Source organism: Perognathus longimembris, chromosome 9, assembly GCF_023159225.1.
Source record: "Perognathus longimembris pacificus isolate PPM17 chromosome 9, ASM2315922v1, whole genome shotgun sequence".
Classification (NCBI taxonomy): domain Eukaryota; kingdom Metazoa; phylum Chordata; class Mammalia; order Rodentia; family Heteromyidae; genus Perognathus; species Perognathus longimembris.
The window spans coordinates 16554558-16581173 of record NC_063169.1 but is presented as its reverse complement, the minus strand read 5'-3'; the positions used below and the strand labels follow the sequence as shown (position 1 = coordinate 16581173).

General features: G+C 35.2%; 1 protein-coding gene across 3 annotated transcripts in view; it reads left to right on the top strand.

Moving 5' to 3' along the window:
- Positions 1-26616, top strand: part of Grik2 (glutamate ionotropic receptor kainate type subunit 2) — a 533318-nt gene that overhangs the window by 87672 nt on the left and 419030 nt on the right. The gene's annotated exons all lie outside the window — the stretch shown is intronic.

Below are 26616 nucleotides of genomic sequence, written 5' to 3'. Positions count from 1 at the left end.
GAAATGTGTTATATGTACAAAAAAAGTGAGCAAAAGATGATGAGGATGAATTTTCACCAACTGATACCCAAGTACACAGCAACCAGGTCACAACCCAGAAGACTGCTTACATCAAGCAACTTTCTTTCTTTGTTTTTTGAAAATGGATTTATTTATTGTCAAAGTGATATACAGAGGGGTTAGAGTTTCATATGTAAGGCAGTGAATACATTTCTGTTTTTTTGTATTTTAAAAATTATTTATTATCAATGTTATGTACAGAGGGATTACAGTTTCATACGTAAGGCAGTGGGTACATTTCTTGTATAACTTGTTACCTCCTCCCTCATTTCCCCCCTCCCATCTCCCCATTGCCCTCCCATGAGTTGTTCAGATGGTTTACAACAAACGGTTTTGTAAGCATTGCTTTTGAAATCATTTGTATTTTTATCCTTTGTCTCTCAAATTGGATATTTCCTTTCCCTTCCCTATTCTAATACAAGTATATACAAGATCCAGGGTACTCAGATGAGATACAGTGATAGTTCCAGCACAACCACAGAAAGGGGATACAAGAGGAACACACAAAAAGCTACAGTTTCACATGGTATGTTGAAAATGATTATAACAGTGATACAACTTGTTTCCATAACATGGAGCTCAGAAAGCCCACAGATTAGGAGAAGATCTTTACTGGCCATATAGCAGACCAAGGCATCATATCTAAAATATATGCAGAACTCAAAAATTGAAATTCCTCTGAAAAAAAAATGAGAACCAACAGCCACCTCAAGTGGGCTAAAGACCTAAAAAGAAACTTCTCTAAAGAGGAAATGAGAATGGCCAAGAGACATGAAGTGCTCTACATCACTGGCCATAAAAGAAATGCAAATCAAAACCACATTTAGATTCTACCTCACTCCAGTAAGAATATCCTTTATCAAGAAAACTAACAATAACAAATGTTGGTGGGGATGTGGCCAAAAGGGAACCCTACTTCATTGTTGGTGAGAATGTAAATTGGTTCAGTCACTCTAGAAAGTGGTATGGAGATTGTTCAGAAGGCTAAACATAGAGCTCCCCTATGACCCAGCAGCCCCACTTTTGGTCATCTACCCAAAGACTACAGACAAGAACACACTAAAGCCACCTGCACAACAATGTTCATCGCAGCACAATTTGTCATAGCTAAAATTGGAACCAACCCAGATGCCCCTCAGTAGAAGAATGGATCAGGAAAATGTGGTACATATACACAATGGAATTTTATGTCTCTGTCAGAAAGAATGACATTGCCCCATTTGTAAGGAAATGGAAGGACTTGGAAAAAAATTATACTAAGTGAAGTGAGCCATTCCCAAAGAAACATGGACTTTATTGTTTCCCTCATAGGGAATAATTAGTACAGGTTTAGGCTAGTCATAGCAGAAGATCACAAGAGCCCAATAGCTATAGCCCTTATGAATACATAAGATGATGCTAAGTGAAATGAACTCCATTTTATGGATACATAACATGTTTTGTATTTAACATTAGCTTTAAAAATTGAAATTACAACTGGATGCCTGTAGCTCCTGCCTGTGATCTTAGTCACTCAGGAGGCTGAGATCTGAGGATCAAGATTTACAGCTGGTCCAGGAAGGAAAGTCCATGATACCCCTATCTCCAATTAACCAACAAAAACTCAGAAGTGGAGCTGCTGTGGCTTAAATGGTAGAGCACCAGCAAAAAAGCTCAGGGATAGCACCCAGGTGCTGAATTCAAGCCCTAGGACACACACACACACACACACACACACACACACACACTTCACACACGTGCACACACACAAAAATCGCATTACAATTTTTAAATTCTTAACTTTTGCTGATGAAATTATTATTTAAAAAATTCACCAAATTCGTTATTTCTTCTTTAATTCTTCTTACTTATTATAGCAACAGATTATTAACATGAATATTCAGAGCTACTTTTTAAAAATGTAAGATTTTCTGACTCAGAATTTTAGCCCATTGACTTATATGTTAGTGTTAGATGTCTTTTTTTTATTTGAATTTTTGAATTTATAAGAAATGAATGGCAAAATGACTTTTTGCTAAACTATAAAAGCTTTAGTCAAATAATTAAGAGAAATGTTATGTTTCCTCCAAAGGATGATAAAATAAGTACTTCAAAGACAATCAGAAGCTCTATATGTCTTTTTAATCTTCAGGAACAATTAATTGTGCATTACTTTTTAAAGAAAAGTAAAAACTTTTGCCATTTTCAATGTTTTCTTATCTCGGGTTGCTTTTTATCAGAGTAACACTTTTAATTGATTCTGAAATATTTTAACTGAAAATATTTCAGTTTTGAGGAGCATTGCCTACTGTAGTAGGCAGAAAGGTAGAACTAACTAACTCTGATAAAAGTATGAAGCAAGTTGAACATCAGCAGAAAATTTAATACCACTGACTTCAACCTCCTCTACTGGGTCTTATTCAAGCCCAATCCCTTCTCAAGGTTTCTACAAATTACAAAGGCATTTTCAAGGTCATTCTGCCAAAGCATTTCCACTTATTTTGGAGATGTTTCTGTTGTGCATCTTAGCAAAGAAGGGTGGAAACAAAGTCTCTTCATCAATGCTGAGAAAAAATTATAATAATTATTTTCAAGGGCAATAAGCTTTGTTGATGATTTTAGGAGGACAAAAGAGGAGTGTAGCACATCATTTAAATCACTTTAAATTTGAATTTAGTAAATCTGCTATCATGATTTCATCCTGCCCCAACATTAGAACATTCTACTGGATTCCCTTTTCATCTTGTGTCTATCATCCTGTCTGATGTTGTCTTCCTACTGTTTCAGAATAAAACCAATCTCATTTTCTACTTCAAAGGACATTTCATTTTCTTATTTTCTACAAACTTTTACCGTTTCTTTGGCTTCTGCCAAACTAAGCATTCTTTTCATAGTTTTTTTTTCAAAGTTTTCCCAGAAGAAGCAAGTTTACTCTGTGTTAGAAACTTTTTTTAAACCATCTGCTAAGATAATAATTCTTTATATTGTTACCAATAATTTCTTTTGTAGATTGTATACTCAAAATTATTCTAAATGCGTGCAAAAATGGAACGGATGTAAAATGCTATATACATTGGTTACTAAATTGTTTTGTAATACTATTAGATTATTGAAAATGTAGAAAAGTGCCACAATGATGAACATTGATAGACAACATCAAACCAGTTATTGACATTTTGGCAACTCAAAGTATCAGAATACAAAGCAATCCACATAAAGTAAACAAGATAAATCATGAATAATGTGTTTGGGATCACATACACACCAAGAAAATACAATTTTGTAACCTAAAGATAAGCTCATCTCTAAACCCAAGGACACTTTTGATGTTCTAACTCAGCTTCTTTTGGATTTTACTCTAAAGTCTGTATAATTAGAAAAAAAAATCCTTGGTGTCACATCGACATGGGTTTTCTTTAATGTCAGTGAGGTTCGTATATTTCTTGGCAACCTTCTTTAGTTGGGGTTAGGAACTAATATAAATTTTGAAATCTTGCTTATTTTTCTTTTTTTAAGGGAGCATATTGGCTGTTTGTGCTATTTGGAATTAATACAGACGTTATTCTATGTCAGCCATTGCACGTGCAACAACTCCAAAAGGAATCTTCATAGTTGAGTATCTGTGAAGCAATCATTATCAATTAATTATTTAGTAGTTCCTATTGCACATGGGTAGAGAGATAATGTCCTACCTGTTGGTATGTAGAAAGCATTCCTAATAGAACATTTATAAAACAATATTTTATTTCAAAAGTATTCAGCATTTATTTGAAATATATACTCACTTTATATCAATTTAAATGTACTCAGCTACTAAATGTGTAGTATTTTCAGCAAACTACAACTTTATATCTTTAAGTTAAATAAACAAATTTAACTTAAGAAATATTTCAAGTATATTTTACCATAGGTAAGAAGTTCCCTTTTAGACCCACCCAAATCACTGATTATTACATATACTTGTGTAGTCAGTCTAATATTCTTTATTCTTTTTAGTTAGATTCAAGTTTCTCTTGTGGCTTAATGCATAACATAAACATTTGTGGAGCACCTACTGTTTTCACATTCATTCTCAGCACTGTAAAAGCAAAGTGATTCACATTCCTACTTCTTAAAAGATTTACCTAATTTTTCAACAGGCAAGATGTATTGTCTGTGACATATCTCTTCTAGTTGCCGCTCTGAGTGAAATAACTTGTAAAGTTGGAAATCCACAACCATTCCTGGAGCTTGGGATTTACAGAACTGATGAGACCAACTTGAAATTGTAGGTTCTTATGAGTAGGATGAGGAGAAAGCCGAGAATGTGCTGTGACCAAAGATGTGAGGGGAGGCAGTGCCTTACTATCCAGGCATATCAGATAATTTATTTTGCCTGCGGAAAGGGTATATGTGAAGATAGAGCTAAAGATGAAGGGAAAGAGGTAAGCAGGAATGAGATATGGAAAACAGATTTAAACCAATGTCTGTCAACCAGAGCATAAAGTTTAGTAAACCTTGGAAAGACTTTGAGCAATGCAATAGCTTCAGATGTGTGTTTTAGGAAAATCATTGCAGAAGAAATGACAATGTGAAAAGTGTGGGGTCTAGAGGTATTTAGGTGGATTTGAAGAATAGGGCAAGAGACCTTCTCAGAAACTCTTAGATTAATGTAGGCAAGAAATGGCAGGACTAGATTCAAGTATTGGGAATGTCAATGAAGAAGAAACTAAAAGTGATGAAGGGTTGGCAGTCTCAATGACTTAGGCTATATGGAAAAGAGAAGCAATAAGGCAAGATTCTAAAATAGTGATGCCCATTATCAACACCTTAAATACAGCTATCCTGTGATGTGCATAGGAACGTGGTTTTGCTTGATATTTTACCAAATTATACAAAAGGAAGCCAATAATTATTTTATATTCACTGCTTTGAATAAAAGTTACTGGACGGGAATATGGCCTAGTGGTAGAATGCTTGCCTTGCATACATGAAGCACTAGGTTTGATCCTCAGCACCACATATATAGAAAAAGCCAGAAGTGGCCTTGTGGCTCAAGTAGTAGAGTGCTAGCTTAGAGCACAAAAGAAGCCATGAACAGTGCTCAGGCCCTGAGTTCAAGCCCCAAGACTGGAAAAAAAAGTTACTTGCATCAAATGTGTGACTTTTACACATTAGTTATATGATAAAAAGATATTCAAATAAAACTAGCTTGCAAATGCATCTCAGTAGTCATAAGCAATACTGTGTTCTCTTTCAAATGCAGAGGTCATTTTATTTCATTTTTTTCATAGATTTAAAATGGTTCAGATGTTATAGTAGTAGGTTTTATGATTTATGGAGTTCTATCTGAAATCGGCTTCCTGATTTTCACTGTGACAGATGCTATGCTGGACAGGGGGCAATACCATCTCTTATAACAATTTTACTATCAAATAATACTTTATTAATCTGGGAATCATTGGCTTACACCTGTCATTCTAGCTACTCAGGAGGCTGGGATCGGAGGATGAAGATTTGAAGTCACTTTGGGCAGAGAAGTCCATGAATCTCACATCACAAAGCGAGAAGTGGAGCTGTACACACACACACACACACACACACACACACACACACACAATTTATTAAATTGGTATCTCTCACTTTGTTTGATCCTTTGTGATATAATTTGTAGGCTCAGAAATGCTACTTCTAAAACTTTGGATTCCATGCCACCTCAATGTTTTTTTCTTCTCCTGAGACATTTATGCTTACCTGTATACGTATATCTTTTGAATATTATAGACAATGACTGTCCATTACAATATGCCCCCCACCTCCCACCCCTGCTAAGAAGTGTCCACAGTTGAAAGAGTTCTGTAATTGTTGCTTCTGCAATTTGCCTGTATCAGTTTTTGTTGGTCCACCATATCTTTTCCTCTAAGTTTTATTAACATGAAAAAATAATATGAATATTTTCCCAATGCATGACATAGCTTATGAGAGATATCAGGAAGACTATTAAGACTGCTTTGTAGGCTTTTTCAGCTTAGGGAAATGTGTCAACATTGGTTTAGGAAATAAGTTAAATTGGTTTGCTTTTTTCTATAACTCTGCAGTAGACCCTGTTTTCATTTACCCTGTGAATCCACTAATGGACATAGACAACAAAGAGCCAAATGATCATGTTAGTATCACAGATAATCATCCGAGCTTCTCAGCTCTTTTGATACCACATATAAATTATTCACTATTCACGTTGAATAGGATATGTTATATTCCTTAATACATCTATAACCACCTACTTTCAGAGGGAAAACTTTCCTGCCACTTGTGGCTTGTTTATTTAGGTTTTCAATGAGAGCTAAAGAGAACATTGAATATTTCCCCCAAGACCTGCTGCAAGCCTGCTTATTACTCCTTCAACATATTGCCAATTTTGTATTTTCTGAAAAGATTTTTCTTTCAAATGCTATCAGGTTATAAAGCAATTTAAAATGCATTCTATTTTGAAATATGACTAATTAATTGTTACACTATATTTGTAGTACATTTGACGTATATGTGATTACATATGTGTATTGCTATGAGATACAATCAGTTGATATTTATGACTGATATGGGAAAATATCTGGCTTTGTGGTATTAAGTTGATATGTAGTCAATTGTCTCAATGTATCAATGAAAAGTTTTAAGTATAGCATATCATATCATTATCATTATCATCCTCATCATCCTCATCATATCATCATCATCATCGTTGTGGTTATTGAGTTTTTTTTCCTCAGACATCACAGAAGTTTGAGAAAAAATACATTTCTTTAACCAAGAAAAAAACAAAAAACAACTGTTGCCTTTTTTCAGCAACTCCAGTTTTATCTCAATGCATATATGGATTATGCATTTCGAGAAAGTGTGAAATTATAGGTGTGGAATTTATGAGTTCTGAACACTTCTTCTATTATTGACAAATAACTTAATCACAGGAAACATTTATCATTTTTATTGGCATAGCTGACAGACAGAAGACTGTTGCTTTCCTGAAGGAATCAAGCTGCAGAGTCCTCTTGTAATTCAATTGAAACAACATTCCATATCAGAAAAGCAAGTAGCATAAATCTCCCTTGACTTCCCACAGTGTGAGGACAACACACTGGCCTAAACACAGGTCATTTGCTTCAGGAAATGGGACAGGCTTAAATACCAGTATAGTAAGTCTTATATCTTGCTCCATATTAAGTGAACCACCTTACAATCATCTCTTGTTGAAAGAAACTAGCAAAGAGCAAAATGCAATTCCTAAATTTCTTAGAAGAGAATATTTAGATCCCAGAGAGATCAAATTATGTTCCTGAGATCAAGCCAATGATGAGTGGCCAAGTAGGGAGATAGTGTACAACCTTTATTCTAGCCAAATCTAGTCATTTTCTCTCATAGCTAGATCTAGATTTTTAGGCAGAATCAACTGATTGGGATGAGTAGTAACTTCTCTTCAATCGCTTATACACAAATAGTTAACTTTATGAGTACTTTGTATTCTTAAAATATCTGCTAGTGAGATATACACTTAAAACATTTTGGGAGAACTTTGGACACATATGAAATATAATGATAGCATTGTCCATTACTCATTTGTTTTAGTCATTTATTCTGAAAAGTAATTTTTAGGGAATTTAGAAAAGGATTTACTCCATAAATATTAGGAGATTTGATAACAACAGTCAGGAAGAATTTCTGAGGAAAAGGGCAATTATACTGAAAAAATGTGAATGACAAAACATGAATATAAAACTACTCACTGTCAATATTTTTAGAAAAATAACACAATTGCAGATACATATCTGTATAATAGGCAAAGAAGAACATTATATTTTTGAGGCATACTATATGATTCAAAGGAGTTTTATCTTTTCAGTTTATGCTGCCATTTTTCTAGCTGTGAGGAAAAGAAATTAACAGTGTTATTTTCTGTGTATACTTGTGTTATTTTATATTTAGTAAAAAGAGATTTATTTGTTTTAAGGGAGGAAATGGTGGTATGCAAAGAATTATGATGTGAAATGTATGATTTTCTAGTTATACGATTATATAATTATATGAAATTCAATATGTCAACTTTTTAGTAATGAAATTTGTGAGAATGGATATTTTAAACTTTTATCAATATTTTTTCCAGGGAAAGGGGTTCCCTGGGGGTAAAACCTCACACTCTAGTGCTTGTTTTCAGTCTTTTTTGGTATAGATTTTTTAAAAGAAGTGTTCCCCTTAGGTAGATGAGTTCAGCCTCAAACTCACAGTCCTCCACTCCCAAATGATGTAATTGCAAGTATGTACCACCACACCAGTCTTTTTTTTTTTTTTTGGCCAGTCCTGGGCCTTGGACTCAGGGCCTGAGCACTGTCCCTGGCTTCTTCCCACTCAAGGCTAGCACTCTGCCACCTGAGCCACAGTGCCCCTTCTGTCCGTTTTCCATATATGTGGTGCTGGGGAATCGAACCGAGAGCTTCATGTGTAGGAGGCAAGCACTCTTGCCACTAGGCCATATTCCCAGCCCTCCACACCAGTCTTTTTAGAACTTTTAACAGGTAGAACTTAAATAAAGGAAAAACTGCTCTAAAATGGAAGAAGTGACTAGGAAATATGTAGTTTGGACGGTGTGGAGGAAAGAAGTCTGTGGCACTAATACTTTGAGACATCTTGCTGAGTATAGATGGATAGGATACATATGTAATACATATAGGATTGACAACAACGTATTGGAAACTTGTTAATGGAAACTTTGTTGTATGCAACAAAGCCATGGAAACTTGTAGATGAGATGGAAAAGGGAAGAAGTAATTGCAGAAAGCTTGCCAAATCAAGTGTTTTTTCTTCCACAGAATATATGACAGTCATGAAAAAATGGCTGTAAATTTCAGAAGATAGACTGACTCTTTGGTAGATAAAGGAATATGTGATTGGGAAGGAATCACAATATATTAATTGTTTGGTTGTATGTTTTCTAGTAGAATCTGAAAGTGGGCTCCAAAAAAAAACACCTATTTCATAAATTTGGGTTCCACAGTTGATAGTAATAAATCACTGTGTGTATATGACAATAAAGAGCAGAAGGTGGACTTTAGGTAACTGGCTTGAAATACTTGCACAGATAAGATTTTCTGTACAACTTTGAGGTATTTATTAACTCTCAATGATGAAGTAAATGAAATCGCACTGAATTTTGGGAGGAATGTGTTTCATAGAGCAAGATCCATATATTTGGCTCCAAGCAGGGCTCTGGTGGTTCATGGCTTTAAGCCTAGCTACTTGGGAAGCTGCAAATGGATGACTGTGTTTCTAGTCCAGACAGACAGAAAAGTATACAGTTCTTAGCTAGGCATAGTGATGTGTGCTGTCATCCCAAACGGGGTGGAGGCTGTCATTGGGAAGTTCACGGTGACAGGCCAGGCAGGCAGAAAATTCTGAAACTTTGTCTCTATAGAGGGACACTGGATGCAGTGGCATATACCTGAGACCCCAGAGACACTGGGAAGCCTAAAGCAGGTGGATCATGGCTTAGAGACATGCCTGACAAGAAGCAAGAACATATCTCAAAAATATCCAGCAAAAAAACAGGGATAGAGGTATGGTTCAAGGGGTTAGGTGCCAGACTAGCAAGTATTAAACCTTGAGTTCAAACCCCAGTACCATCTCTCTATGTATGCGTGTGTGTGTGTGTGTGTGTGTGTGTGTGTGTGTGTGTGTGTATTTGGCCACAGGCATGAGCTTTGCAATTTGCTACTTGGGGCAGCACTATTGTTCAGGATCAATCTATCTTTAATTCATGTTCTGTTGTTTATTTAAGAAAAGCCATACATTAGAGAGAATCTAAGGCAACAAATGGCTGATAAAACCTACCACGTATGTGACTGTGTCATTGCCTTTGTATTGAGTTATGATGTTCTTAAATAGTAAATTCCTCCCATTTATTAAGTAATGTTAAGTAGTAAGTTATATGTAGGAAGTAATCTTTTAATATATTGATACAATACCACTATATGAAAATCTAATTTCTAGTAAGGTTTCTTATTAGAATGGTTGAAATGCCCTAGGTTATTTTCATTTAAACCAAAGAAAATCCCAGTGTATCTCCTGGAAATAAACACTGGTGACTTCATTGCACATGACTGTTTCTGGGAATAGGTCTCCCTACCTCCTGAACCTCAGACCATAGCATCCCATAGCATTTTTATGGAGAGAAGCTGACAAGAAAGTGAACACTATCATTATTTTTTAACTTCACATTCTTGTCTTTTTAAAAAATTTAATTTTATTGTCCAGAGATGTACAGAGGGGTTACAGTTACATATGAAAGGTAATGAGTACATTTCTTGTGGAACATTGTTACCCCATCCCTCATTATTCTCCCACTTTCCCTCTCTCCCCCCAGATAGCTTCTCCCTAGGTTGCAAAGTTCATTTCTGACATAATGTCTGGTATCATTGTGGCACTGGTTTACTCTTTGTCCTTTGTGCACATTCCTGTCTTTTGACCATGTGGACAGTCATCTCACCAGGGGTTCATTGAGAAGCCATACTCCTTGCTGCTGAGCTCACACCTGCAACCATAGCTATTCAGGGGGCTGAGATCTGAAATAGTTTGAAAGCAAATCTGGGCAGAAAAGTCCAAGAGACTCTTATCTCCAATTAACAAGTGAAAAGACTGAAGTGACTCAAGTGGTAAATCACCAGATTTGAGTAAAAAGCCCCAAGAGATCTCAAAGTCCTGAGATCTAGTCTCTGTACTACTACTCCTACTCCTCACACACACCATGCCATGACAGCCCCGAGTCTCTACTTGTTTTCATGACCCCTTACATTTCACACTGAACTCCAAAGATTATTCCAGAAGCTCACCTCCCGATATTTATTGATCTTGATCTCTTACATCTTTCTCTGCCATCTTCAAGTCTTACAGGATATGAAAACTCACCAATATATAAAATATAAACTGCTTGAGAAACACACTGTGATTTGTATATAGCAATATTACCATATTTCTCCCATTGTTTTGTATCATTTACTGAGTCATTAAACAAGTGCATATTAATTTGAGATGCTAATGATACCTTATAGTATTCTAGATTTTGAAGTTATAACAGAAATATAGAAGTTACTATGAATCATTACACAGCTTATATGTGATAAGAGAACAAAAATCTTAGGTATTTTATTTTTATTAGAATCACATACAAAGTAAAATTAATAATGAAATTATATTGTCATTTATTTCTTTAGGTCACAGGAAGGAAACACTACATTTTAATGGAAAACGTTTTTTTCCTGTAATTATCAAGGAGATGTATAACCACTCTAATCTCACTAAAATTAAAAAAAGAAAACTCTATTCTTTATTACATTTGGCTCAAAATTGTGCTTAGGTGGATTTCAGCTGCAAATTCTTAAATTCTTATCATTTCCTCTTTTTCTCTTTAAAATGTATTTTAAAATGAGTATGAAGAAATATAAAAATAGATATGAGCAGGCTTGAAATACTTTAGACATCATTAGGGCTTCTAATAATATTTTAAAGTTTCTTTGTCTTCTATTTCCCATAAAAAGAATCATCATGCCCCATATTTATGCAAATTATCCTGACTTGTTTTCTACTGTAAAATATAGAATGCTTATGAAAAGACTTACAAGTTCTCTCTAAGAACAGCAGTGTAACATCCATAGTTGATGACTCTCAAAGTTCATATAATTATTTTGACAGGGCATAATGGGGAAATATGTAAAAGAAGCCATGGGTTATGAATTTTAGAATACACTATGATTTAAAATGTGAGAGATACACTTATTGTAAGAAGACAATTTGTTTATCATGTTGACTTGTTCATGCCGATCATTTTCTCCTTCAGGGCTTATTCCAGTATGCACACGTGTATTTGGCAGTACTAGAATTGGTTAGGTAATCAGTCTATTACTTCAGCTAGGCCACCAGCCCTTTTAGATGAGGTCTTGCACTTTTTGCTTTGGCCAGCCTTTGAATTGTTAGTCTCCTGCTTCTGTATCCCATATAGGTAGTATTACATGTGTGAAAAGTCAAGCATTGCTTAAAAGTTGAGAGGAGATCATGGTAACTGAAAACAAATATTTCTTTATTGTCAAAGTGATATACAGAGGGGTTACAGTTTCATATGTAAGGCAGTGCATATATTTCTTATCTCTTATTCAACTTATTACCTCCTCCATCATTTCTCCATCCCTCACCTCCGCCTTATCCCTTGTGGTAACTTCTTTTTTTACCTAGGGTAGACTTGGACTGTGATCCTTAACATATCCAGTTGCAGAGTAGCTAGAATCATAGGCAAGAGCTACTGCTCTTAGCTTTTGGTTAATACGTTGTTGGATGGATGAATCCTAAATAGATAGAATGATGACTCTGATAGTTGTTAGGGAACCTGAGTTTTAATGTTGGTCTTATCATCCATGAGTCAGTACATTTTTTCTCTTGGCTCATCTAAACCAAAATGGCTAACAAAACGATGTCTAAATTATTTTATTTAGGTTCTAAAATTAACAGATGCACATTTGGTATATGCAACGTTTTGTGATACTTCTGCTTAAGTTTTAAAGTGAGTTTGGATTGTTTATTCCTAATAGGTGATTTTTTTTCTCTTCTATGGAGAGGAATTGATAGGTTATAGAAAGTGTAAAAATATAGTACTTAGAGTTTCCTTTCTGATGCTGACAACATGAGAGAAGGCTGGCAAGTTATAGGAAATAGAAACTGAATAATATTTGCAGAGATTAGGTTTTGAAAAGCCATGTGAATTCCATTTGAACCGTACAGTTCACCATGTATGCTTCTATGGAAAATTTAAGAATGTTCTATGACCACTACATTGTTAATATAGACCTATTTGTAGAATTTCAAGTGTCAAATTCCAAACTGTCATACATACTCAGGAAAGATTACTTCCTCTGGGAATATGGAGGTGGGACTCCATTAGCTTCATTTAACTTAAACAGTCATGATGGCTGTAGTAGAGAGATACAGCTACCGCCAGGTAGGTGTGAGTGGGAATCATGCAAAGTGGAAGCAGACCACTTCGCTGTCCATGGAAACTCTTCATAAGAACTGCCGATTCATGAGTATCATTTGCTTATTTCATGGTGGAGGCCCATTTATTTCAGAGATAGAGTCCAACATTTCCATTCTTCAACACTGATTTATTTATTGAGAACATGGTGGTATTTTGAGACACTTCTTTTGAAGATAAATGTGAATGCAACACTTTGCCAACATTGGTAACATAGTGGGGTGTTGTTGTTATATTTTTGTTCAATTTAATCAAATTTACACCTTTGAAATCAAATGGTTGGAGCCAAAGCAATCGTCTTACTAGAATGACTAGCCAGACATGGTGTTGCGGAGTCTTTGGTTCACAAAGATGCAGCATGATTTTATTTATTTTTCATTTGTTTATCTTTATTTTTGTTTTCAGCATTATCTTATAGATGGAGGCAAATCCAAGTATCCAATGATATTTTTCCAGCAGGTGTTTATGGATTATGAAATCCTGTTATTAGAGAGTTTGCTCCTTTGGGTTACGCAAGTGCTTTCTTTGCACGCTGTAAGTTAAAGGTACATGTAAATGTATAGTTTATCCAACTGGAAAACATAGTATTGTTTGTTCAGAAAGAAAAGAAGAGCTGCATGCAACATCATCATATGCTTATAAGGAAAGGGAAAATGATGGTGATATTCTTTTTTTTCCCCAGTCCTGTAGTTTAAACTCAGGGCCTGAGCACTGACCCTGACTTCTTTTTGCTAAAGACTAGCAGTGTACCACGTGAGCCACAGCGCCACTTCCATCTTTTTCTGTTTATGTGGTGCTGAGGAATTGAAACCAGAGCTTCATGAGTGCAAGGCAAGCACTCTAGCGCTAAGCCACATTCCTAGCCCAATGGTGATGTTCTTAAGTAACCAGTGTAACTAGCTTAATATAAATAACTGAAACCATTTAAATTCAGTGATACCAGTATTCCCATCAACAAACATTGAGCAGCTTGCAGCATGGTCTTTTTCAATAAAAGTTTTGTGCTCCACAAGGAAGAATGAACCTTAGATGGAAGAAAACAAGCATGGGATTATGACACATTTATTATTTACTGCATGCTAAGGTCTATACCATTCTTCTATACCATCTCATCTGGTAATTGACAGAGTCCAATGAAAAGATATTACTAACAAGTTTTCATATGAGAAAATGAAGACATAGGAAACTTAAAGACAATCTCCAGACATGCAGCCCGCATACATCAGTGAGAGAAAAAGACTCGAATAGTCTATGTTCTTAACCTCCCTACAATCCTGTACCCATGAGTGGATAGAATGCAGAAAATAATTGCTATAAAGTTTCAGAAAGGCAAGAGTTAGTTAACAAAATAATTTATGAAGCTCTGCTTAGAAATGTGTGTTTAACACACAATATCATTGGGGAAGAAGTGTTTGGAAGAGAGACAGAGGTTTAAGGTAAAACTTGCTAAAGGAGGTCATATTAATAACATGGCATTGGTATTTGGCCTTCCTTTGGGTACAACTGTTGCATCTAGAAGATGTGCCAGCCTAGTAGCTCTAGGGAGGTCATGGTCATGGTGCTAACTAAAAGCACAGAGTGTATCATGTGAAAATGTTTTCTTAAGTCTTCATTTCCATTCCTGATAATTAGGTGAACTGGATGCTGGTGCAATTATACACACACACACACACACACGCACACATACATATACACATACAACACATGCAAACATAATTTAAAATTATGATTGATGTTACTAAGAGAAACCGTAAAGGATCAAAAACAGGAAGAAAGTTGATATCCAGAAAGGTTCCCACCATTCCTTGGTGAACTTCAGACCTCCATAAACCACACCTGTAAAGCTCATGGCAGAACCTGAGCCTCAGCAAGACAGAGGTTGGTTGGAAAATACCTTATGTAAAGCAGCAACTCCCAAGTTGCTAGGCTCTCAGTGGGAGAACAAGAAAAATTAAAAGAAAAAAGAATCCTGACTGTTCAAATACCTGAAATGTATATATTTACTCTAAGCCTTGTTTATGGATAAGAAGGAGAAAAGAAAAAAAAATCTCAAAATTACTTTTAGAAACCCATACATTTATTTGGTGATGGAATTTACATGCTGTTGTCTATGGCCTAGAAAACTTCAAGTTAAAAGTATAGTGAAGTAAATAGAGTCAAGGGGAGCTATAAGGACAAGTAGTAGAGGTGGGGAATTTGATGAAAATATATGCATGCATGTGTGGAAACATCACAGCGTAAAATCCCTTTTAAAGTACATAAATAAAATAAAAAGAAATACAGCAGTCATACAGAATTGTGACCTACATATTATTTAGAAGCAAACACAATCTTACAATAAGAATGAATATTTTTGAATGATTGAGTTATAAAACAATTCAGATGTGAGTATGGCAAGCTAGCACAATTAGCACCAATCATTTACAACTTAGGTTTTGTAAGTTAGCCTTTTGAAAAATTGGCCTTGCTTTTGTCTTTACATTTGTACCTCATTTTTGAACCTTTTGAGTATAACCTGAAGACATCCCTAATATTTTATCCATAAATATTTCAACATACATTCTCAAAAAACCTATATTTAGGATAACTCCTAAAATTATCTATATTCAAATTTTCATTATCTTTTATAGTCACTTTTTTTCTAACCACTTGCCAAACTATTTTCATATGTAATATATATGTATATGTGTGCACACATATATGGTTTTAAGTGCTCAGGAGGTATAAGATTTTGTTGATAAGAATATTTTCTCTCAACTGGAGTACAGAAGAGACAATATTGAGTCATTAATTGGTCTATGGTTAATAGCTTAGTTATGGTGTTGACTACATGATTTCTAATAAATGTACTTGCAATTAATAAATTATCATGGCTACTTAATCCATTTAAATGTCTTTTGTCAAAGTAACTTCTCAATCATTAGCTTCAGTACTATAGTTGAATCAAATATTATAAGGCTTGATATGAATCTATTGATATTTAACATTAGAATCCTTATGTATGCATTTAACTCATCTACTGGTCAGGAATCATTGTGTCAGCTAAATTATAAATATATATCTTTTTCTTTCAATTGCTAATCTTCAGAAAAATGTATTAACATACAATCATCAACTCGAGTTATGACAATTAAACAAGTGTCTTTCCTCCCACCCCTTTCACATGAGCATCACAATAAATTATCTTTTTCAAAAACTTATTCCATTGTTACAATAAAATACTGTTATTATTCCTTTGAAGACCACATTGCCCTGAACTATCATCAATGTCTTTTTATATTCTTTTATTTGTTTTTGAGATTTTGCTTCCTGTATAGCACAAAATGTTCTGGGATCAGTGAGTTCTTTACTTGTTCCAGACCTGGAATTATATTTTTCTCCAGGGGGTTACAGAAGAGTCCACTCTAAAGATAGACAATTCCCTTGGATAAACTTTACAAGGGCTCAATGAAAAAGTACACGTGTAGTCACAAATCTCAACATAGATAGCAAAAAAAATAACAAGTTTCTAGAATCAGACCTTCAGAAACTATAAATATTCCTATTATATCTAGGAAAACAATATGTTTATAATATTTACAGAATTAAAAGTGAATTTTGAAGGATTAAAAAAAACTCCAAATCCTAAAACCAATTAAGCAAAACAAAACAAGAAAAGAAACACTTTCAGAAATAAGCAGGAAGGGTTTAAGAAGACTTGAATATAATTTCTTTTTCTTTTTTTTTTTTTTTTGGTTGGGTCACTTTTTTTCCCCAAATTTTTATTATCAAACTGATGTACAGAGAGGTTACAGTTTCATACATTAGGCATTGGATACATTACTTGTACTGTTGGTTACCTCATAATAAAATGTTTATTGACGTTAAAGAACACACTGGAGAACAACCCTTTAACATCAGCTTTAGCAATGATTTCTCCTTTTTTGAATATTTGTAGTTCCTTCAGTTGTACAAAGGAGTTGCCATTCACTAAAGCAGTTTATGAATGTACTATATCTTCATCAGTGCCACCACTTTCAACATTCTTACCCACACCTCCCCTCCCTTACTTATATTAACTTATGGTCATGTATTATTTTTTTTCCAATTTAACAAAGCAGTTTACATGTACAACACATTTTGATCTGTGTCATCATTTTACATCTTCACTCTCCTTACACACACCCTTTTTCTTATATCTCTTGATTCTGTGGTATATACAAGACATTCTTCCCCCCTTCCCTCTTCATTCTTGTACCCTTCTCCCTTGGCCCCATCCTCCTCTTTTGCAAGTACCCATTTCTTGGCTCTTTTTTGGTTCAGCTTTGACTTACTCTTTTTAATGGATTACAAATCAAAATAAAGATACTAGAACAGCATGTAAATTTGAAAGAAACATTTGGTTTTAAGTGTTCTGTTACTTTTGAATTCTTTCAATTAAATTTGTGTTCACCTGGCTGAAATTATGCAAGTAAGCCAAACACAGAAAAAAATATTGCATAATATCACTTATATGTGAAGTCTAAAAGTGTGTCAAATATAGAAATAGGAGAGAAAACGGAGGTTGTATGGGTGGAGGGTAAGAAAATGAGTAGAAGAAGGTCAGATGTTAGAAGTAGCAAAATATGTAGGGTGAACAAGACCAGGATTTAATGTACAACCTAAAGTTAGCAGTAATATATTATATTCAGGAATTTTTCTGAAGGAGTAAATTGTAGCTCTTCTTGTCACAGAAGGTAGGGTGGGTGCTGATGAATAAGTTCATTTGTTTCAGTACTGTATTTCTTTTAACTATATGTGTGCATCATAGAGTACCATACTGTGTATTTTAATCATCTACAACATCACACACACACACACACACACACACACACACACACACTATAAGGATGGCTTCAGTGATAGGTTTGACAGAGTTAAGAGAACTAATAAACTAAAAAATTGGCTGAATTATCCACAATAGAGTACTAATGAGGGTTTCAGATGTAGAAGCTAGAATAAGAATATATAATATGTATTTAATCAGGCTGCTGGATTCCAGTAGGGAGAATAAAGGCAAGATCCAGTGAGATAATGGTAAAAAAGAAGATTATGGAAACATTAAAATCATGAATCCTGTTATTCAGAAAATCTAACAAAAGAGACCATCCTACCTAGATACATTGCAGTGTAATTGGACAATAATGACAGGCTGAAAAATCTCCAGAGCAACTAGGTAGAAAAATAAAGTACTTGCAGAAGAACAATATTTGATTGATAGCTCCCTTCTGGATAGAAACATTAGGAGTCAAAAGTTAGTGGAAGAATATCTTGATATTTCTGGGAAAGCATAACTGTTTCTTAAAGTAGAATTGTACACTTAGTTAAATTATTTTTTCTAATCATAGAAAGTAAAATATTACCACACCACGAATACTGAGAAATGTTTCTTAAACAAATCAAAGTGTAGTGAATTAAATTTAGGACGATCACTTCTATTGTCTATAATTAAGTTTGCATTCTTCTTAAGCTCAGTGTTGTAATTTCTAGGGTAATCATACAAGATAATAGAAATACGTATATAGTTTACGTACATAGAGGGGAAGCTGGAAAGGATGTACCTGTGGGGGCAAGAGGAAGGCCAGCCAAGAAGGTTGAATGGGCCACACTTTTTACCTGATTCAAAATGTCTTGTTTTTGTACCATATTTGGGATTTGAAATCAAGGGCCAAGGCACTATACTTCATCTCTGCTCAAGACTAGCACTCTACACACTGAGGCACAGCTTCACTTCTGGCTTTGTGGTCATTTATTGTTGGTAGCAGTCTCACAGACTTTCCTGCTCTAGCTGGCTCTGAATCATGATCTCAGGATCCCAAGTAGCTATGACTTCAGGTGTGAGCCACTGGTGCTTGGAGTAGAGAATTACTTTTGTAGAGAATATATAAAGTTTCAAATCATTGAAAATTTTGTTTGGGTGATTATCTTGTTTATAAAACGCTGGTGACTCACACATATAATCCTCCCTACTTAGGATCTTAGGATCTTGCTTTCATGTCAGCCTGGGCAGGAAAGTCAGTGAGACTCTTATCTCCAATAAACTATTCAAAAAGGATAGAATTAGTCCTGTGGGTCAAATGGTAGAGCACTAGCCTTAAGCAACAGGATCAGCACCCAGATCTAGAATTCAAGCCCCAGGACCATAAAAAAACAATAGCAGCCGCAACAACAACAAAAACAACCTTAAGTATTCATTATAGATAATTTAGTATTTCAACCAATATAGTACACAATATATATTTTGTGTTTTATACTCCATGCTGTGCAACAGTGTATTGTATACAATGAAGACAGCTATCTGTAATTTCTTCATTTAGTCATTGTCAATATGTTCAAGCAATTCCACTTTATCATTTGTCATTAATAATAAATATCATTATTTTAATGTTTTAGCATATAATCTATAATCTATATATCTATTACCTACCTAATTAAAATCCTTTATTTATTTTTCTAGGCTCCTGGTTATTAATATGTCATTCAATTTCTAAGATGCAGACAACATTGGTCTTATTTCTAGGCATCATGGAAACTCCACTGATTTCTGTAAGGTGTTTGCCACTTCTTGGCACATGTGCATATTTGATTATATTTTGAAAAGTACATTAATTTGAAATTATTTTATATATATATAAGAAATATCTCAAGAGTTTTGGTGCATGCTATTAGATTACTCTAGTGTGCCGAGATAATGTACAGGTGTAAAATAGGGCATGGTAGAAATTGTGGATTTTTTTTCTTTTGCTAACATTGAATTCTGAGGTCTTTTTTTCTTTTTGTTCTCTTTTCTTTCTTTTTTGTTATTATTATTATTTTTTCCTAGTCCTGGGTTGAACTCAGGTCCTGGGCTCTGTGCCTGAGCCCCTTTGGGCTCAAGGCTAGTGCTCTACCACTTGAGCCGCAGTACCACTTCTGGCTGTGTGTGTGTTTGTGTGTGTGTGTGTGTGTGTGTGTGTGTGTGTGTGTAGTTTAGTGAGATAAGAGTCTCACTGGCTTTCTTGCCTAGACTGGCTTTGAACCTTGATCCTCAGATCTCAGCCTCCTGAGTAGCTAGTATTACAGGTGCGAGCCACCTGTAATACCTCATCTGGTGAGGTTTTACTTTTCTTGGGAGTATTTTCCAAATAAACATTTAAGCTGATTTTGTTTGCTTTCCTAAATAATTCTGACTAGGAAAGTAAATAAGATGAGAAAGGAAGAATGTGTGCTGGTATTTTGCATGTCTAGTCTTTTTCTAAAAGAAAAATAAAATAGCTGTAATCCTATGGTGGCTAAAAATATCCAACCTGAAAATGAAGCCCTTTTCAGAGCAGTGATAGAACACAATGTCTATGATTTACTTTGGAATTATGCCCATAACTCCCATTAGTAATAATGAAAGTTAATGACATGCCTTATGGGATCAGACAATGGTCTTCAATATTGGGAACTACTTGCTGGGGTACAAGCTATTCTGCACTGTCAGTGGGTGTCAGTTTGTAATTACAAATTGCACACACACTCTGCACGGTATGTATTTTGCCAACAAGGATTAACTTGGCATCTAGAAAAATGCTTCATTTTTTAACATCTGAGAAAAACAGCATCTCTGCTTTTAAATTTGTATAGCAACTAAGGACTCAATATACATAATTTATAACTTTTATGTGTAATCGACGAGAATGAGTTTGGAATTTTTTTTAAAGGTTTGATGATCATGTACTAACATCAGACCCACAAAATGAATTAGAAAGTTACTTATTTCAGATGGATATATAGCTTAACAGATTTAGTAAATAGTCTGAGAATGTAGTGGCAATGAAATACATCTTAGAAATAATGTCTATCTTAACTTGAGAAATAATTTTATTTCTTAATGGTTTCTTTTTTATATTTGATAAAATCGACCAAATATGCTGAACAATCACCAGAGTAAAATACAAAAACTTCAAGAGGCTAGGCAGATGAGAATCACTTTGTTTCTCATTCCCAGCACTTTTCTCCCCTTCTCTTCAACTCCCTCTCCTTGGCCTTTCTCACCCCTACTTCCTCTTCCCCTCCAACTCCTGTACTGTTGCTCTGGTGCAAACATTTAGTTCCTTTCCGCTTCAACTTTTCTCATATTCACCTTTTCACCTCCAGTAATCTGACTCTTTGCACAAGGCAGTTGGAAAAAGCTAATACTTCTGTTTTTCCCCTCATACTTTTCTTTTCTTTCATCAACTACAATGCCTGTGTTTCTGTGGTCATCTTTCCATGTGGATATGCAGTCCATACCATCATGTCACATAGCATCTCTACCTTTTCAGTCAGCTGTTTTTAGTACCTAATGTAGCAGCTCCTCAGTAAATATGTTACAGGCTTTATAGAAAGCTGAGTGACCAAAATGGATGACTCTCAAACATGCACATTTGAGAAAGTTGAGGTTCTACTCATTTTTAAATCTAGCTTTGTTTAAATATGACATTTGTGCCTCTGTCACATTTTCAAATGAAGTAATAACATTTTTGTTCCACCAGATGGAAGTATGAAGCTGAAAAAAAAATGCCCAACCTACTATACGCTTATTCTTTTGTTTATGTATTTAATACCATAAAGTTCATACTTGGGACCAAAGATTTATTCCTTATCTAAAAGGTGCCACATGCTCATATTCACATCTGATTTAAGGTTAACTTTATAACCTGCCTTTTTGAGATGGTATAGCATTTAGCTTTAAATTATGAAGTAGATAGTTATGGCTAAAATGCTCTTAAGAATGCATATTGAATATTACCATTTAAATGCTAACCATTTTTTATTTTTATAAACTTAACTTTTTATTAATAAACAGTTATCATCATTGTAAAGATGAAATAGATTTATAAATTCCAGTGGTATATAATGATAGAAAGTGATCTAGGAAAACGTGGTGTTATTGAAAATAGCAATAATTTCTTTTACCTACCAAATACATATATCTTGGTCAAAGTTAAAATAAAGTATTAGTTCCTGCATAATATCATATGTTCTTTATTGTTATGTTAGTGCTTTGTATAGCAACCCTACTACAATTCTATTTACTTGCAATCATTCTATTAATTTTGCAACAAATAAAGTCTTGTATTTATCGTCATATGAAAGTGTAATATGAAATTTGAAATTTATTATTTGGAATTTTAGCACAAAGTCTCAGTATGTAGCTGAGTGGCCTGAAATTCATAACTCTCCTTTCTCAGCCTCCTAAATGCTGGAATTAATACTCATGTATCAGTACTTATAGTTTTCAGGAAATATTAAAACATTATGATTTTCTGTGATTCCCTTAAACATCTTATTTAATTTCCTTTTTCTTTTTTACATTGTTAAAAGTGGGCTTTATTTTTCCAAACTCAGGGGTTTACTTGCTAGTGAAACACTGTACTACTGAGCCATGGCTTCAGTCCTTTTGACTCTAGATATATGGTTTCCTTTTTTTCCTTCAGTGCTAGAACTAGCCTAGACTAAAATCTTTTTCATGCTACTTGAAGTAGCTGGAATAACAAGCAAGTGCTACGACATCCAGTTTTTTTCTGTTGAGCTGGGGTCTCTTGAACGATTTGTGCCTGGGATGGACTGGAACCGTGATTCTCTAATCTGTCTCCTATGTCGCTGGGATGACGACTATGTGGCACTCATGCCAAGAAAAAGCACTTTCTATATTGACTTGTTTATTGTAGCCGCTCTTGACAAAGGTCCTGCTATCCCCAATTTTCAGGTAGAGATTGAGAGAGTTGCCCAATCGAAAATTAAAAATTAGCCTTGTACTGATGGCTCAGCTCCTGTAATCCTAGCTACCCAGGAGGCTGATATCTGAGAATCACGGTTTAAAGCCAGCCAGGCAGAGAAGTCGAAGAGACTCTTTTTTTTTTCTTCCACTTTTTATTATCAAACTGATGTACAGAGAGGTTACAGTTTCATACGTTTGGCATTGGATACATTTCTTGTACTGTTTGTTATCTTGTCCCTCATACCCCCCTCCCTCCTCCCCCTTTCCCCTCCCCCCAGGTGTTCAGTTCACTTACACCAAACAGTTTTGCAAGTATTGCTTTTGTAGTTGTTTGTCTTTTTTTACCCTGTGTCTCTCAAATTTGGTATTCCCTTTCAATTTCCTACTTCTAATACCAGTATACACAGTTTCCAATATATTCAGATAAGATTACAGAGATAGTGTAGGTACAACCCAGCCCAACAATGTTCATCGCAGCACAATTTGTCATAGCGAGAATCTGGAACCAACCCAGATGCCCCTCAGTAGACGAATGGATCAGGAAAATGTGGTACATATACACAATGGAATTTTATGCCTCTATCAGAAAGAATGACATTGTCCCATTTGTAAGGAAATGGAAGGACTTGGAAAAAATTATACGAAGTGAAGTGAGCCAGACCCAAAGAAACATGGACTCTATGGTCTCCCTTATTGGGAATAATTAGTACAGGTTTAGGCAAGTCATAGCAGAGCATCACAAGGCCCAATAGCTATACCCTTATGAACACATAAGATGATGCTAAGTGAAATGAACTCCATGTTATGGAAACAATTGTTATATCACAGTTGTAACTACTTTCAACGTCCCATGTGTATCTGTAGCTTCTACCATTGTATCACCTTCCTGTGGTTGTAGCAACACTATCTCTGTAATCTTATCTGAGTATATTGGAAGAGACTCTTATCATCAATTAACCATCAGAAAACTGGAAGTGGCTCTGTGACTCAAGTTTTAGACCACTCTTGAGCTGAAGAGCTCAGGGACAGTGCCAGGCCCAGAGTTCAAGCCCCATGAAACCTACAAAAAAAAAAGAAGGAAGAAAGAAAGAAAGAAAGAAGGAAAGAAAGAAAGAAAGAAAGAAAGAAAGGAAGGAATGAATGAAGGAAGGAAGGAAGGAAGGAAGGAAAGGAAGGAAGGAAGGAAGGAAGGAAAAGAGAAGAAAAGAAAAGATAATAAGGGTTGGATCCAGGTTCACATTTTGTTCCTCTACTCTTCTATTGGGATTTGAACTCAGGACTTTGGTCTGGAGTAACTTGCTTGGTTGGTGTTCTACCACTTAGCCACACGTTTAACACATTTTTTTTCTTTTTTTCTGGTTCATCGAAGATACAGTTTCTCAGATTTTTCTCCCCTTATTGGCTTTGAACCTGGATTCTTCAGGTCTCAGCCTCCTGAGTAGCTAGGATTATGGGTGTAAGCCATTGGTGCCTAGGAGAACTGATGATTTTTGGTTCTGGTAGTGGCAGAGTGAGCGTGCTGACCTACACATTGCCTCTGTTCACTGCTAGTATGGAGATTAGTCCCCATTGGTCCACGAGGCTCTTCTTCTATCTGTTTGTATCTTCTCTTGGTGTAGTTCTGGAGTGTCTTCCATGGGTTTGGGTACCAAATGCCTAGTCCCAGTGCTTTCACTTTTATTTTTGAGTAAAATGAGTTAATTTTATAGGAATGTATTTTTTCATTTGTAGTATTTAACATCATTAATTCTTCCAATATTATTTATTAGGTCTTCAAGTTGGAATCTTTTCTTTCTGCTTGTAGACTTCTCAGTGTCTTATGGATATGTGCCACAAACTCTGTGAAGGTACCAGCTATGCCATGAAGTCCATGGCAGTGCTTAACATTCGGTGCTTAGTGAATCTTTGTGTATTCATTCCATTAGCTAATGGGTGAAAAGACAAGGTGAACTGACATTTCCTTTACAGACAGCAAAGGACCAGACAAAATTCTCAGCTTCCACAGCAATATATATGGAATAAATATTACATTTGAGGTAAATTATACAGTGTATACTTTTTGGCTCTTTAATTTCATCTTCACACACATATAGGAGTGGGAAAATATAAATTAACATGTTTGAATAATAATCCTAATTAATGGTGAATTCTAGATTAAAAACTATAAAGTAAGTTTTCTGGACTTCAATTGGACCTAAGCATCTCACCATTTTTAAAAAAAATAAGACTTCTACTTACCTTTGCATGTGGAATTTTACAAGGATCAAATGAATCTAGCAATTCAAATTTCTCAGCTAAGTGCAGGTTAGTTATGACATATATATGTATGCAATTTGTGTCATGATAAGACATTTAAAAATTGCATTGCTAAGATTCAGAAATTTTCTAGACAAATTGTTCTAGTTACAGAATTAAATTTATAGAAAAATGTTGACTGACTTTTAATAAACTGCTTTATTGAACTGTTGTTAAATGAATCATTTTTGTTTATTTGGTTTTTGTTGTTGTTGTTGTTGCCAGTCCTGGGCCTTGGACTCAGGGCATGAGCACTGTCCCTGGCTTCTTTGTGCTCAAGGCTAGCTAGCACTTTGCCACTTGAGCCACAGTGCCACTTCTGGCCGTTTTCTATATATGTGGTGCTGGGGAATCAAACCCAGGGCTTTATGTATACAAGTCAAGCACTCTTGCCAATAGGCCATATTCCCAGCCCGTAAATGAATCGTTTTAACTTAATTATTATATTTAAGAAGTTGCTTAAAGGAGTTTCAGTTTGACTTGTCAGCTTATGTCCTATCTTGATCACTTACCTGTTCCATTGTTTTCATGCATCTGTCCCAACCCAACCCATAAACTCAATCTTGATGATTTTCAATATATATGAGAATATTCTCTCTTCTTATTTCTTCATAACTTAAATAGTTAAACTCAATGCTAAAAATGTGAAATTGTTTTTCTTGATAATCTCTATGTCCTATGTGACTGGATAAAAATACAGTCTAAGGGAGAAATTCTCTGAATGACAGAAATGATTGGTTAAAAATGATTGTCCTTTAAAGACTTTTACTGGTGTTTATTGGTAGCTCACATTTTGGTGATAAGTCATTTTATACCTTTAAGCTATGGTAGTATAATGCAGTCTGCCCTTGATATTCCAACTAGAGGTTTTACTGTCAGCTTGCTTCATGACTTGGTTAGGCTGACTATGTCTATCTACTGAGGTTAGCGATGTCTACTTTGTAAAGGGTTAATACAGCATCAGAATAAGTTGTGTCAGAGTTTATATCACAGCCTAGTGAAGTTCTTTTTTTTTTTTTGCCAGTCCTGGGGCTTGGACTCAGGGCCTGAGCACTGTCCCTGGCTTCTTCTTGCTCAAGGCTAGCACTCTGCCACTTGAGCCACAGCGCCACTTCTGGCCATTTTCTGTATATGTGGTGCTGGGGAATCGAACCCAGGGCCTCATGTATATGAGGCAGGCACTCTTGCCACTAGGCCATATCCCCAGCCCCCCTAGTGAAGTTCTTGATATATACCAAGTGTTATCAACAATAGTTTACAATTCAAATGATTTTCTTCCAGACTGTTTCTTTAGACCCTGACATTTCCTAAGTAGTCAGTCTGCACTTAAGACAAGCTCCCAACTCCACAGCAGCCCTTCTTGCTTTTTTAAAATTTTCATGTAATGTGTCACATGTTTTTATCTTGAGCCATCCTGGACTGTGATTCTTTCATTTATATTTTATGTATAGCAGGCTGACACACATATGCCCCCAGGCCCAGCTGTTTCTGTTGA